Here is a 16,458-nt window from a genome sequence, read left to right on the forward strand (position 1 = left end):
TGGTGGATCTTGCCCCCTTGCAGGGCTTTGCTCAAATTACTTTTCTACCAGGTAATGGATCAGAGTTGTCCACTGTGATGGTGACAACTATGGACTGTCTGCCAGTCTCGAGGCGACAGGAGGAAGGTTGCGGGCCTAGCTTCCCTGGGAAATTATAGATGTTTGTATGCAAATGCTAGAAGTGTTCAAAGTAAAATTGGTGAGTTGGAATGTTTAGTGTTGGGAGAAAACATAGACATTGTGGGAATTTCAGAAACTTGGTGGAATGAGGACACCAAGACTTGGTGAGAGATGTAAAAGTGATCGCACAGCTTGGGAGCAGTGACCATAACATTATTGATTTCAAAATTTGTATAAATAGAGAGTTGCTCCAAAAGACCAGTACGACCACGTTTAATTTTAAAAGGGGTAAATTCTCTGAGATGAGGAGGCATGTGAAGAGGAAACTGAAAGGAAAGGTAAATACAGTCAAAACCCTTGGGGAAGCTTGGAGGCTATTTAAAACTACAATCCTAGAAGCTCAGATAAAATATATACCACAAGTTAGGAAAGGCACAAGCAGGTATAAGAAAAGGCCTGCATGGTTAACGAAGTAATGGAAGCTGTAAAAGTTAAGAAGGAGTCCTTTAAGCGGTGGAAAGCTAGTCCGAGTGAGATTAATAAAAGGGAACACAGGTTGTGGCAAATCAAATGCAAGACTGTGATCAGGCAGGCAAAAAGGGACTATGAGGCGCATATTGCAAAAAACATAAAGACCAACAATAAAAATTTCTTCAAATATATTAGAAGCAGGAAACCAGCCAGGGAGGCAGTGGGGCCCTTGGATGACCAAGGGGTAAAAGGATTACTGAAGGAGGATAGGGAAATGGCTGAGAAGCTGAATGCATTTTTTGCCTCCGTCTTCACTGTGGAAGAGGAGAAGTGTTTGCCCGCTCCAGAACCACTAATTTTGGAAGGGATGTTGAAAGACCTGAGTCAAATTGAGAGGAGGTCCTACAAGAGAGGAGGTCCTACAACTGATAGGCAAATTAAAAACTAATAAGTCACCAGGTCCGGATGGCATACATCTAAGAGTTCTGAAAGAACTCTAAGAGTTCTGAAAGAACTCAAAGTTGAACTTGTGGATCTTCTGACAAAAATATGTAATCTTTCATTGAAATCTGTCTTCGTTCCTGAGGACTGGAAGGTAGCAAATGTCACCCCCATCTTTTAAAAGGGTTCCAGAGGAGATCCAGGAAATTACAGGCCAGTCAGTCTGACTTCAATACCGGGAAAGTTGGTAGAGACCATTATCAAGGTCAGAATGAGTAGGCACATTGGTTAACACGGGTAATCGAGGAAGACTCAGCATGGGTTCTGTAAGGGAAGATATAATAATAATAATAATAATAATAAACTTTTATTTATACCCCGCCCTCCCCGCCTAGGCAGACTCAGGGCGGCTAACAAGACATGGTAAGACCATGATACAGATAAACAATAAATAATATAATTAATAATTTAAACAATAAAACCAATAAAACAGTATGACGTTAAAATACAATCGGATGGTATATAGGATGGCTCGGTATTCCTGATCTTATCAGAAGTTCTGTCTTAGAAAGCTAGCTGGAAGAGGGCAGTTTTGCAGGCCCTACGGAACTGGTTAAGATCCCGTAGGGCCCGCACCTCTTCTGGCAATTGATTCCACCATTGGGGAGCCTTTGTAGAGAACGCCTGTTCTCTGGTAGCTTTTAATTAATTAATTAATTTTTTTTTATTTGTAGTTTATATCCCGCCCTTCCCACTAGGTGGCTCAGGGCGGCTTACAACATATTAATAGCGTAATAGTTTTTAACCTATAAATGTATTATGGTTTTATATGTTTTTATGGAATTGATTGTTTTTATGATATTGTAAGCCGCCCTGAGTCCGCTTGCGGAGAGGGCGGGATATAAATATAAAGTAATAAATAAATAAATAAATATTAAAACTAACATAAAATATAAAATTAAGCATAAAAGTTAACATTTCATAATTTATATAGTTAAAATCTAGACATTTGTTATATACATAAACATTAATATCCTACAGCGGTCTTACAGCTACACTCAGTTCAAGTTCAGTGCTGGTTAGTTGTGGGCCAGCCGGAAGAGGGCTGTCTTGCAGGCCCTGCGGAATTGGGCAAGGTCCCGCAGGGCCCTTACCTCTTCCGGCAGCTGGTTCCACCAGGATGGAGCCATTACGGAGAAGGCCCTGTCCCTTGTAGCTTTCAAACGGGCTTCCTTTGGCCCGGGGACAACCAGGAGGTTTTGAGTTCCCGATCTCAGTGCTCTCTGGGGAACATGTGGGAAGAGACGTTCCCTCAGATAGGCAGGTCCTAGGCCATATAGGGCTTTAAAGGTAATAACCAGCACCTTGTACCGAACTCGGTAAAGTATTGGCAGCCAGTGCAGGGCCCGAAGTCCCGGCTGAATGTGCTCCTATCTTGGGAGCCCCAATAACAACCGGGCGGCGGTGTTCTGCACCAGCTGCAATTTCCGGGTTCGGCACAGGGGCAGCCCCATGTAGAGGGCATTGCAGTAGTCCAACCTCGAGGTGACCGTTGCATGGATCACCGTTGCTAGATCGTCACGCTCCAGGAAGGGAGCCAGCTGCCTTGCCCGCCTAAGATGGAAAAATGTGGACTTGGCAGTGGTTGCTATCTGGGCCTCCATTGTTAAGGAAGGCTCCAGAAGTACCCCCAGGCTCTTGACTCTATGCGTCGCAATCAGCGGCGCACCGTCAAAAACCGGGAGGGGTATTTCCCTTCCCGGACCCCGACGGCCCAAGCAAAGGACCTCTGTCTTCTCCGGATTTAGCCTCAGCCCGCTCTGCCTGAGCCACCCAGCCACAGCCTGTAACGCCCGGTCCAGATTTTGTGAGGCGCAGACCGGCCGGTCGTCCATAAGCAGATAGAGCTGGGTGTCATCAGCATACTGGTGACAACCCAGCCCATACCTTCGGGCAATCTGGGCGAGGGGACGCATATAGATGTTAAATAACATCGGGGAAAGAACCGCACCCTGAGGCACACCGCAATCAAGCGTGTGCCTATGGGACAGCTCATCCCCAATAGCGACCCTCTGTCCCCGACCTTCAAGGAAAGAGGAAAGCCATTGCAAGGCCAACCCCTGAATCCCCGCGTCGGCGAGGCGGCGGGCCAGCAACCGATGGTCGACCGTATCGAACGCTGCCGATAGGTCCAGCACCGCCGAGCCGCCCCGATCCAGATGCCGTTGCAGGTCATCTACTAGGGCAACCAGCACCGTCTCTGTCCCATGGCCCGGACGAAAGCCGGACTGAAGGGGATCAAGGATGGAAGCGTCATCCAGGAAAGTCTGTAGCTGCATCGCCACTGCCCTCTCGATAAGTTTGCCCAAAAAGGGTAAATTTGAGACCGGCCGATAATGTGCCAATTGGGCCGGGTCTAATGATGTTTTTTTCAAGAGGGGACGGACCACCGCCTCTTTAAGGGGTGTTGGAAATTGCCCTTCCATCAGGGATCTATTTATGATATCCCGTACAGGATATCTAAGCTCCCTCTGGCAGGATTTAATAAGCCAGGAGGGGCACGGGTCCAATTTACAAGTTGTTGGGCGTGCAGATAAGAGGATCCTGTCAACTTCCTCCAGGCTGAGAGGGCTGAAACCATCCAGAACATAATCCGAAGACAGGCACAGAGCCTCGGTTTCGCTAACTGCCTCCAATGTGGCAGGGAGGTTGAGGCGGAGCAACGCGATCTTGTCCGCAAAGAAATTCGCAAAAGCCTCACAGCCAATCTCCAATTCATTACAATTTGGTCTGCCCTGAGGCAGTGTTGTTAAACTCCGAATTATATTAAATAGTTGTGCCGGGCGCGATGTTGCGGACACAATCTCATCCGCAAAGTATGTTCTCTTTGCGGTTTTGATTGCCACCTCATAGGACTTCATAATCTCTCTATAAGATGATCGAGTCGCTTCGTCTCGAGTACTCAGCATGGGTTCTGCAAGGGAAGATCTTGCCTCACTAACCTGTTACATTTCTTTGAGGGGGTGAACAAACATGTGGACAAAGGAGACCCAATAGATGTTGTTTACCTTGACTTCCAGAAAGCTTTTGATAAAGTTCCTCATCAAAGTCTCCTTAGAAAGCTCGAGAGTCATGGAGTAAAAGGACAGGTCCTCTTGTGGATCAAAAACTGGCTAATTGTGAGCCGCCTTGAGCCTGCCCTGGCGGGGAGGGCGGGATATAAATAAAAAGTATTATTATTATTAAGTATTATTATTATTGGAGGAGGAGCGTCGCTGGAACATGGCGGACGTGTTCTGAAGTAGCTCCCGAACCTCCCCCTGTAAATCGGACGTTTAAACTCTCCAGACTTCGTTGCTGAAACCCTTCTGATGGGACTGCAAACTAAAAGCAAAAAGAAATCAACTTCTAAAGGAAGAAAATCTGTTGCCGACTTCTTCAGGCCAGAAACAGCAGAAACAGTGAGTCCCCCTCTAACCAGATCGGCATCTAATATGGCCGCCAGTTACCCTCCTTCCCCGGGACCGGGGCAGGAACTTGAAGATCAAGAAGCCCCTTTATGTAAAAGGGACATAGATGTCTTGAAGTCCGATATACATCGGTTTTTCACTGAGGCTATGGAAAACTTCTTGAAACCCATACGATCCCGGGTGCAAGAACTCACTGAAGAATTATCAGTCACCGCCAAACTAGCGGAGCAAGCAGCAGAGGGAGCGTTGGGGCTAAAAGAGGACGTCAATGCAATTAAAAAGCATGAACTACAGCTCGAGAGCAGGATTGCTCTACTTGAAAATCGTTTTCGAGCTGCGAACCTCAAATTCAGAGGAATAGAAGAGGGGGAGGAAAGAGACTTAGATTTATCTATTTTTATGACTAAATGGCTGACCAAATCTCTAAAAATGGAGGAGGGGTCTCCAATCGCGATTGCGAAGGCACAAAGGCTCGGCGCAATGGCGGCAGCAAAGCGCGGCAGGCCAAGAGATATCCTAGTAAGCTTCGTCTTCCCAAAAACAAGGGACATGATATTAAGGGAGGTGAGGCTTCACGGGACACTTTCCTACAAAGGAAAATCAATCTTAACTCTCCTGGACCTACCTCCTGAAGCCCTGACAAAACGAAGGAAACTCAAGCCCTTCGTTTCAAAACTCCATGAAGCAAATATCAGATTCCGGTGGAGCCCGTCGTCCGATATTTTAGTATTCAAAAATGGCGCCCTATTAAAGGCTTACAACATCGAAACCGGGAAGGTATTACTGAACTCCTTAGCAATCAAGCTTTCTCCGGCTGAGGAAGAAGCCCTGGAAAAGGAAAACGCTGCTGAAGAAAATATGCCATCTGGATCTTGAACGGTTTTGCCCTTGTTGTTTTTGTCTAAAACAGTTTGCAGAGTACGTTTGTCTTTGGCGCCAAAACTGCTAACGTCCCCGCTGGAGAAGACGGCTCAAGGGTGCCATAGAGAGATCGTTTAGTGCCCACAGCGGTCTGCTATTGTTACTATACTTATAACCATGACTGTCTTGAAGTTTATTATTAGTTCATAAGCAACGGGTTTGAGAAGTGAATGTAGGTGTAAGGAGTGAGTGAGATATTGAGGTGGATGTTGGCGGGAAGTTTGAAAGTGAGTGCGGGTGGCTGGGTGATAGTGGAGCGGCGGGATGGTGTGGATGTGTGTGTTTCTTAGTCTTCTATCCTCCCTTTTTATTTAACAGTATGAATGAGATATGCATGGTACAGGAAAGTTGGAGAAGATTGTGAATTTGTTACAATGCTAAGTAACTCACTTTAAGACAGAGGGAGGGAGGGAGAAACTGATTGTACTTTATTTCGCTGTGTGGTGTTTTCGGCTCTGTGTTACTAGTTACAAGCTCTTGTATTTATGGCTACGTTTCTATCTGTTCAACATTTATGAAAGGGTAAAGGAGTTTTGAGTGTATGTATTTCTCTGAAAGATCTAAAATGGTAGTGAGGTCATAACGTTTGCTGTTCCTGACCATACTCGTTAACTGAAGAAGCCTGGACTGATGTTCTAATATGTGACCACAGGGGGGCGGCGACGGTGTTTCATCTCATCCTGTGTGTTTTACATCAATAATACTTATTGCTCCCTTTGTTAAGCTAAGTAGTTTCACCTTGAGGGGGTACTTTGTGTATTTCTCCCTTGTGCTCCTTGTATAAGGGGTGGTGGAACCCTTCCCCACTAGTGGGGTAGTTGAGTTAGTTAGTATTATTATTTTGTTAAAAAGGCTGGGCAGAGACCCTAATAGTTAATTTATTTGTTGGTTGACCCTAAGTTTAGGGGTCAGAGTGTTGGAACTCAGTAAAGGGGGAGAGAACTTTTCTAAAGACCTTTTCATTTGTGGTATACAATACTCCCCCCCAGAGTTGAGAGAGGAGGTAGATTAAGTTAAAAGTTGTAGTTATTTATTAATTGTTATTTAAGTTCAGGGCAATTGTTCCCTGTGAAACGTAATAGAAGTGCATGGCCGATCACATCAAAATAGCTACTTGGAATTGTAGAGGATTTCATAACCCCATAAAACGCAAGCGTATATCCAATTATTTGGAAAAGAAAAAACTTAATATTGTATGCTTGCAGGAAACCCACATCAAGGGGAAGCACATCAACGTTCTCAAATCACGGTGGTTTGTCCAATCATTCCAGGCTCCTGGTACCTCCAAGGCAAGAGGGGTAGCTATCTTAATTTCCAAAAACACTCCTTTCGTTTGCTCTCAAACAAAACTTGACCCCCAGGGCAGATTCATTTTTATCAAAGGCACCCTGGACGGGAAGCCTACTACAATAGCCTCAATCTATGCCCCTAATTCTGGTCAGAATGACTTCCTTAATAAAACGTTCTCTGAGCTGCATACATTTCAGGAAGGCAATGTATTAATTGGCGGAGACCTTAATCAGGTGGTTGAACCTCTTTTAGACAAATCTAACCAACATAAAAATATACGGAGTCAGACCTCTCCACCTTCAAATTTGGGCACGATTCTCAATAACTTCAACCTAATAGACACGTGGCGAAATTTACATCCCAAAATCAGAGATTACTCTTTCTTTTCTCCTGTGCATAATTCCTATTCAAGGATAGACTATATACTCGTCTCCCAATCTCTAATTAATTGTATATCAAACGCTGAATTTGACATTAGAAACATTTCCGATCACTCGCTATTGCAGTGTGAATGGTCAGCTCAAGACACGGATGGAAAGGGTCCTAACTGGTCTCTAAATAGGCTTTTGCTGTCCAGGGAGGACATACGTCTGAAGATAGAACAACAAATCCAGACGTACTTTGAGTTCAACACTGATTGCGGGGCCCCTCAAACGATTATCTGGGATGCTTTTAAAGCAGTCATGCGAGGAAATTTTATTTCTATCGCATCCGCTTGTAATAAGGCTCGTAGGAAAACCATAACAGATCTAACTGCCCGCATTGCAGAACTCCAAAATAGACATCAAAAATATGGGGGAAACAAAACCCTAAGAAAATTAGACCAAACCAGGAAGCAACTGGAATTACTTGAATCTTCCTCCATACAGAAGTCTTCCCTGTACCTTAAACATAGGTACTTAACAAAAACTTCAAAATCAACTCGATACTTGAAATTCCATATCGCCCAACAAAATCCCACTAAATCCATCCATGCTATAAGAGATTCTAGGGGAACCTTACATTCATCCTCTAAGGAAATATCAAGAGTCTTCTTTGAATATTATAGGACGCTCTATGAATCTGGGAAACCCAATGGTCAGAACATTGAGAACTATCTAAGATCAATTAATTTTGATGCAACCCTCTCTATAGAACACGCAGACTTTCTTGATAGACCATTCGATTTGACAGAGCTAACTGCGGCTCTCTCCAAAAGCAAGAATAACAAAGCTACTGGTAGGGACAGATTCCCCTTGGAGTTTTATAAACTATATAAAACTTCGTTATTAACTCCCCTTCTAGAGACTTGCAATTCGGTCCTTAAGGATGGTCAACTACCCCCTAGTTGGCGGGAGTCACGAACAATATTAATTCCCAAACTAGGCAAAGACAAGTGTAATCCTGCTTCATATTGCCCTATATCGGTGTTGAACCACGACTTTAAAATTTTTTCCACTATGCTGGCGGAAAGGCTAAAAAAAATCATCACTAGATATATCCATCCTGACCAAGCAGGCTTCATGCCTGGCCGTTCCATCACGGATAACATCCGTAAATCGTTAAATCTGATCCATATGGCAAAAAAGTCTCCGGCCCCCTCTCTGATTCTATCACTAGACGCAGAGAAGGCCTTTGACAAAGTGGAGGTTGTCTACCTAAAGACCCTACTCCAATTCATGAATTTTGGCCCAAACTTTCGTAAAGCCATTTCGGCGATATATAGTGCCCCATCAACCCAAATTCTCACGAACTCTTTTAGGTCAGAGGAACTCTATTTACATAGAGGTACCAGACAGGGCTGCCCCCTTTCCCCATTATTGTTTGCTCTCTCAGTAGAGCCTTTCGCACACTCTACTAGATCCTCACCTGGAATATCCGGCATCCAAGTGGGTGAGTCGGAATATAAAATAAGCCTATTCACAGATGACATGGTGTTCTATCTAACCAATCCCCTCTCTTCGTTGACCCATCTTAAAGCTAACCTAGAAGAATTCGGTAAACACTCTGGCTTCACCATAAACCTTACTAAGTCGGAAATTTACCCTATCAAGATTCCAGAAAGCTTACAGCTACTTATAAAATCATCCCAACCGTTCAAGTGGGTTTCCAAATCATGGAGGCATCTTGGAATCCAGATTCCATTAAGACTTGAGGACTTATTCCAAGCCAACTACGGTCCCTTGGCCAGCTCCATGACTTCTTCTATATCGGCTTGGTCCAAACTTAACTTCTCCCTACTAGAAAAAATTGACCTTCTCAAATCCTTCTTGTTACCACGCCTACTTTTTCTATTTCAAAATCTACCAATCAATGTCCCCAAAAAAGAGCTTGCTCGTTGGCAGTCACTGTGGTCATCTTTTCTATGGAACCACCGCAAACCTAGAATCGCCCTTTCCTTACTAACCAGACCATGTAATATGGGAGGCCTGGCTGCCCCATTAGTGGACAAATATTTTATAGTGCCACAACTGAGAGTCATAGTTTATTACGCATCACCATACGCCTTACCTGCATGGGTCCAAATTGAAAAGGCAGATTTGCCCAGTGTACTCCTACACGAATATATTTGGTCCTCGAGAGCAGACAGAAAGGAACTTAAAACCTCAAACCCATTCTTAAAATTTACCCTTCAACTCTGGGATCAATGGAGGAACACTATTGCACCAGCTTCTTCTCCAGTTATGGCCTTCCTGGGGCAATCTTGGTTCCCCCCGGGAAGAGACAAAACTCAATTTAGAGTCTGGAGGGAGAATAATATTTTTAAGTTAACTGATATTACGTTGAATGGTAAATTGTGTTCACACACTCAATTAGAAAGTAAATTTAAAATCACCATTCCATGGTTCCAGTATCTACAAGTACATCATGCATTACAGCAGATAATACCCATTGTAATGCATAACAGGCCACTAAACCCGGTCGAGAAATTAATTAAGACAGGTAACTCCACCATAAAAGGAGTTATCTCTATGATTTATATTCTTTTAAACCAAAAAACATGGAAATGCCCCTCCACTCATCTAAATAATTGGCTGAAAGACTGTGCAATCTCAATTAATGAAGACCAATGGAGCCAGCTCTGGACATCACCTTTATTCAAATCCAAATCCCTTTACTTTCGTCTTCAAAATTATAAGTTATTTGCAAGATGGTATATGACTCCTCTTAATCTCTTTAAGGCAAAGGCGAAGGCTGATCCCCGGTGCTGGAAAGGGTGTGGGCTTCCAGGTTCATTTTTCCACTGTTGGTGGGATTGTCCCAAAGTACCTGACTTCTGGAAGTCTATTCTAGAAATGATATCAAAAATAGTAGGGGTAGAAATTCCTTGTACCCCTGCGGTGGTCCTATTGAATCTATGGCCTGATCAATCGCTGTCAACATTGAAACAGGAATTGGTTACTTTACTTTTGCTTGCTGCTAAAATTACCTTGGCATCACACTGGAAACACCCAGATACCCCTCCACTACAGAAGTGGTGCACGAAAGTGTGGGACGTCCTGATACAGGACAAGCTAACTACTGTTATATCTATGCTGGATAACATCAAAACAGGAGACTGGTTCTTAAAGAAATGGTTTGGCTTCCTGGAATACGTAAACAGGTCCGACACTATATTTGGGAAAATGCCTGCTAAATATCTGAATATTATGATTTACTAGCTTTGACTTGATGTAACCTATAGCCTTGTGGAATCTCGACTTGTATGTATCTCTTGAGAGACAATTTCTTTCTTGTTAAAATCTGCTGACAATATCCAATGTGACGGTATATTTAAGGCAATGTTGTAGACCCCATGTTGGGGCATGTTGTTGGTTATTGCAAGGTAGTTTAAACTTTTTCAATAAAAATTTAAATTATATTAAAAAAAGTATTATTATTATTAATTAAGTTTGCAGATGACACTAAATTGTTCAGGGTGGTGAGAACCAGAGAGGATTATGAGGAACTCCAAAGGGATCTGTTGAGGCTGGGTGAGTGGGCGTCAACGTGGCAGATGCGGTTCAATGTGGCCAACTGCAAAGTAATGCACATTGGGGCCAAGAATCCCAGCTACAAATACAAGTTGATGGGGTGTGAACTGGCAGAGACTGACCAAGAGAGAGATCTTGGGGTCATGGTAGATAACTCACTGAAAATGTCAAGACAGTGTGCGATTGCAATAAAGAAGGCCAACGCCATGCTGGGAATTATTAGGAAGGGAACTGAAAACAAATCAGCCAGTATCATAATGCCCCTGTATAAATTGATGGTGCGGTCTCATTTGGAATACTGTGTGCAATTCTGGTCACCGCACCTCAAAAAGGATATTATAGCATTGGAAAAAGTGCAGAAAAGGGCAACTAGACTGTTTAAAGGGTTGGAACACTTCCCCTGTGAAGAAAGGTTAAAACGCTTGGGGCTCTTTAGCTTGGAGAAACGTCGACTGTGGGGTGACATGATAGAGGTTTACAAGATTATGCATGGGATGGAGAAAGTAAAGGAAGAAGTACTTTTCTCCCTTTCTCACAATACAAGAACTCGTGGGCATTCAATGAAATTGCTGAGCAGTCAAGTTAAAACGGATAAAAGGAAGTCCTTCTTCACCCAAAGGGTGATTAACATGTGGAATTCACTGCCACAGGAGATGGTGGCGGCTACAAGCATAGCCAGCTTCAAAAGGGGGTTAGATAAAAATATGGAGCATAGGTCCATCAGTGGCTATTAGCCACAGTGTGTATATATATATATGTGTGTGTGTGTGTGTGTGTGTGTGTGTATATATATATATATAAAATTTTGGCCACTGTGTGACCCAGAGTGTTGGACTGGATGGGCCATTGGCCTGATCCAACAGGGCTTCTCTTATGTTCTTATGTGACACAGAGTGTTGGACTGGAGGGGCCACTGGCCTGATCCAACAGGGCTTTTCTTCTGTTCTTATGTGACACAGAGTGTTGGTCTGGATGGGCCATTGGCCTGATCCAACAGGGCTTCTCTTCTGTTCTTATGTGACACAGAGTGTTGGACTGGAGGGGCCACTGACCTGATCCAACAGGGCTTCTCTTATGTGACACAGAGTGTTGGACTGGAGGGGCCACTGGCCTGATCCAACAGGGCTTCTCTTATATGACACGGAGTGTTGGACTGGAGGGGCCATTGGCCTGATCCAACAGGGCTTCTCTTATATGACACAGAGTGTTGGACTGGAGGGGCCATTGGCCTGATCCAACAGGGCTTCTCTTATGCTCAGGACTTCAGAGAAAATAGGAGAAGAAGAAGGAAGCAAAGACATCCTGTCTGCTTAGGGGAAGGCACTCTGCACAAACTCAGAGGCACCCTGTTCCCCTCAGAACTGGCGTGGGGGGGGGGCTTGGGTTGCTGCAGCCTTTCCAGTTTGGAGAGGGCCACTGCCACCATGTTAAGCCCCACCATGTTTGGTTGGGCTTTTAGCTCTGAGGTTTGATAGCTGGGGAGGGGAGAGGGTTGCCTGCTGGCAGAAAGAACTCATCATTTTCTGTAGCTTGTGGTTTGGTTTTAACAAATGTTTCCCTTCACATAATGAAATGATTTTACATAGCGTGGGACTAGCTGCACATTCAATGGGATTAAAGCACAGGGACAAAATAAAAATGTACCTTGTTGCCAAATGTAGGGCATATGACCATGCTGCATTTTGGTTTGTGAAAGGACGGCTGCAGGAGGCTCAGGAAATCTTGGCATGTAATGTTCTAGTTCAGAAATGCGCAGGCTTTGCCTCTGTTTCTTTCAGTGGCTCCAGGACAGAACAATCATGCTTCTTTCCCACTGTTCTGCTGAAGTATTACTCTTGAAAGAATAAATAGAATGGGAATGACAACCTGAAGGTTACCAGGGCTAGCCTGGGAGAAATCCACCTGCCAACCCCATTTGTTCCACAGATGATTCTCAACAGCCTTTATGAGCCATTGACAGAGGGCAAAGAACTTCCCAGCAGCACAAGATGTCCCTCACCTGTACACTGCGGTCCCGCCAAGCCCTGGGTGTTTAGCACGCCCTAGAGGCATTGCTGTTTCTCACCCTAACTGCTTTGCAGTGAAAGAGGATGTTGTGACGGAGGAGCTGATCCATACAAGATTGTAGAGTGCAAAGTTTTTCCTGCAGGAAGGCCAGAAGTAAAAAATTAAAAATAAACCTGTGTAGAGTTTTTGTCATCTTCACCACAGATTTCCTTCCTTCCTTCCTTCCTTCCTTCCTTCCTTCCTTCCTTCCTTCCTTCCTTCCTTCCTTCCTTCCTTCCTTCCTTCCTTCCTTCCTTCCTTCCTTCCTTCCTTCCTTCCTTCCTTCCTTCCTCCCTCCCTCCCTTCCTCCCTCCCTCCCTCCCTCAACAAATATATACATGTAAGTCTGGATCTATTGAAACCATTTCACATATTCTCCTGTATTGTCCCTTTTATCTAAGTATTCGTGGTCGATTTTTGGATCCTATTCTTTTAAATAAGATGGGTCTGGCTGATCCAGATAAGGTCCAGTTTCTTTTGAAGGATGTTACTCCTGACATAACTGTAAACACTGCCTTATTTCTGTACTGGGCCAAAATGATTCCTCAAGACAAGGAACAGTTTTGTTGTCCCATTTAACTGTGATCTTATGTAAATGTACTTTAATCCTGATATCCAGTATTTTAAGCTATTTTCTGTTTTTCAACCCATTGTTCTTTTAACCTGTTTTTACATGCCATTAAAGGTTGATTGATTGATATATATCAAAGAGCCAGAATCTAATTCCCTGGTAAAGGGAGATTTGTTTTAACATCCACCCATTAACAGCAACTCTAGCACAAGGGGGTGGTGGTGTCAGCAGATTCGGGCATTCTAAAAATGTTTGCCTTTGATATCAATCAATCATTCAGGGTTTTCAAAGAAATAAACCCAAACGAAGACTTTTCCTGCATCTGCAAAGTATGAACTGTTCCCTGTGTGCAGACGCCCTCCTGGACGGTTCTCACATCTGCATTCTGCCAAATGATAACATCCTGCTGGGAGTCTTCTGCATTCCTGAGAAACAGATCAACAATCTTTCTGGCCACGTTTTTCAGTTGTCTCTGCAGAACCTATTCAAGTAGGACATAGCAGGTCATGGTAACTTGTCAGCAAGAATAACCAAAGATTTTATAACTAATGTTTAACAATGATGTGAGTTCTAATCCTCATGTCTTTGCTAATGGTCCTTCAGAGCCAGTTTGGTGTAGTGGTTAAGTGTGCGGACTCTTATCTGGGAGAACCGGGTTTGATTCCCCACTCCTCCACTTGCACCTGCTAGCATGGCCTTGGGTCAGCCAGAGTTCTGGCAGAGGTTGTCCTTGAAAGGGCAGCTGCTGTGAGAGCCCTCTCCAGCCCCACCCACCTCACAGGGTGTCTGTTGTGGGGGAGGAAGGGAAAGGAGATTGTGAGCCGCTCTGAGACTCTTCGGAGTGGAGGGTGGGATATAAATCCAATATCTTCATCTACCTCACAGGGTGTTTGTTGTGGGGGAGGAAGGGAAAGGAGATCGTGAGCCGCTCTGAGACTCTTCAGAGTGGAGAGCAGGATATAAATCCAATATCTTCATCTACCTCACAGGGTGTCTGTTGTGGGGGAGGAAGGGAAAGGAGATTGTGAGCCGCTCTTAAGACTCTTCGGAGTGGAGGGCGGGATATAAATCCAATATCTTCATCTACCTCACAGGGTGTTTGTTGTGGGGGAGGAAGGGAAAGGAGATTGTGAGCCGCTCTGAGACTCTTCAGAGTGGAGAGCAGGATATAAATCCAATATCTTCATCTACCTCACAGGGTGTTTGTTGTGGGGGAGGAAGGGAAAGGAGATTGTGAGCCGCTCTGAGACTCTTCGGAGTGGAGGGCGGGATATAAATCCAATATCTTCATCTACCTCACAGGGTGTTTGTTGTGAGGGAGGAAGGGAAAGGAGATTGTGAGCCGCTCTGAGACTCTTCAGAGTGGAGAGCAGGATATAAATCCAATATCTTCATCTACCTCAGAGGGTGTCTGTTGTGGGGGAGGAAGGGAAAGGAGATTGTGAGCCGCTCTGAGACTCTTCAGAGTGGAGGGCGGGATATAAATCCAATATCTTCATCTACCTCACAGGGTGTCTGTTGTGGGGGAAAGTAGATTGTGAGCTGCTCTGAGACTCTTCGGAGTGGAGGGCGGGATATAAATCCAATATCTTCATCTACCTCACAGGGTGTCTGTTGTGGGGAGGAAGGGAAAGGAGATTGTGAGCCGCTCTGAGACTCTTCGGAGTGGAGGGCGGGATATAAATCCAATATCTTCACCTACCTCACAGGGGGTCTGTTGTGGGGGAGGAAGGAAAAGGATTGTGTAGCCACTGTGAGACTCTGTCCTTGAAAGGACAGCTTCTGTCAGAGCTCTCTCAGCCCCACCCACCTCACAGGGTGTCTGTTGTGGGGGAGGAAGGTAAAGGAGATTGTGAGCTCCTCTGAGACTCTTCGGAGTGGCAGGCGGGATATAAATCCAATATCTTCATCTACCTCACAGGGTGTCTGTTGTGGGGGAGGAAGGGAAAGGAGATTGTGAGCCGCTCTGAGACTCTTCAGGGTTGAGGGCGGATTGTAAATCCAATGTCATCTTCTTCATAGACATACCTTGATTATGTTCTCTTTGTTTTTGAATGTACACAATTTACACAAAATCTCTTGTGATTTTTTCCCCCTGAGCAAGAGGTATCAATATTCACCAAGCAGAAGTTGGCCCCTCCAGGGCCATAACGTGACACATAGACTATACGATCTCTTTTGCAGGCCCACACGCTGGATGCTCACAAAGGAACTCAGGATGGCTTTCAGTCCCTTTAAATGTGATGCCAGAATTCCCTTCAGAGTTCCATCCTGCTTGTCATAACCTTGCTCCTGACTCCACCTCCAATGTTTCCTGGCTCCACCCCCATAGTCTCCTGCCCCCCCCCCCCCCAAATCCCCACATATTTCCTGAGTTGCAGCTGGCAAACCTATGAAGGGCAGAGGGGTGGAAATGGGGGCTTGGGGCTCATTTGCAGGAGCAGGGCCTCCTCTCGAAGAAGGGAGCGTCTCTGCCCAGAGAATCCCTTGCATCCCCCTCCCCTCCCTGCCCAGCCCCAGATTGTTATCAGATCCCCGCCCAGCCCTGGCAGTCTTGGAGTTTGCTCTTGGCTGGGCCATAAAACCAGGAGGGCAGGAGTCTAGAACAGGGTGAGGGGTGGAGGAGAGTGTGCTGCTGCCGCTGCTCAGCGTGAGGTGGGAACAACATGTACCAGTGCAAAATACCAGGCCCAGCATGCTTCCTGTGGGAGGGAGGGGCACTGCCCCATTCTGATCACCCCTCTCCTCTGACTGGCACCAGCCTCTGACCCTCCGGCCACTCACAAAGAGGCAGGCTTCAGGACGGGCAGCAGCCACACTGACCGGAGCAGCTGGGGGTGGGACTCAGGACCTTCTGCTGGCCAAGCCAGGGCTCGGGCCGGACCACTGCCTGACCGATGGGACCTTCTCCTGGGGCCCACCCATCATCAGGCCTCTTCTCTGCATGTCGACAGAAGGGGAGGCTCCTTCACCATCCTTTCCCTCGGAGAAAGTCTCAGTCTCTGCAGCAGCAGGAAAGAGCCAGATTGAAGACTGACACAAGGGGGGGGGCAGCAGGGGAGGTGCTTTGGGACTTAGGCCAGCTCCCCCTGCCACAAGGTTGTCTTTCCCCCTCGGAGATGCCAGGCGGGAAGGGCAGCAGGGCTCTTCTGCATGCCAAGGTCTGCCCCAGTTC

General features: G+C 45.5%; 1 protein-coding gene across 3 annotated transcripts in view; it reads right to left on the bottom strand.

Moving 5' to 3' along the window:
• Positions 1 to 16,458, bottom strand: part of LOC132578050 (arf-GAP with GTPase, ANK repeat and PH domain-containing protein 3-like) — a 403,463-nt gene that overhangs the window by 200,222 nt on the left and 186,783 nt on the right. The window lies entirely within an intron of this gene.

This window comes from Heteronotia binoei, chromosome 10 (genome assembly GCF_032191835.1).
Source record: "Heteronotia binoei isolate CCM8104 ecotype False Entrance Well chromosome 10, APGP_CSIRO_Hbin_v1, whole genome shotgun sequence".
In the NCBI taxonomy this organism is placed as follows: domain Eukaryota; kingdom Metazoa; phylum Chordata; class Lepidosauria; order Squamata; family Gekkonidae; genus Heteronotia; species Heteronotia binoei.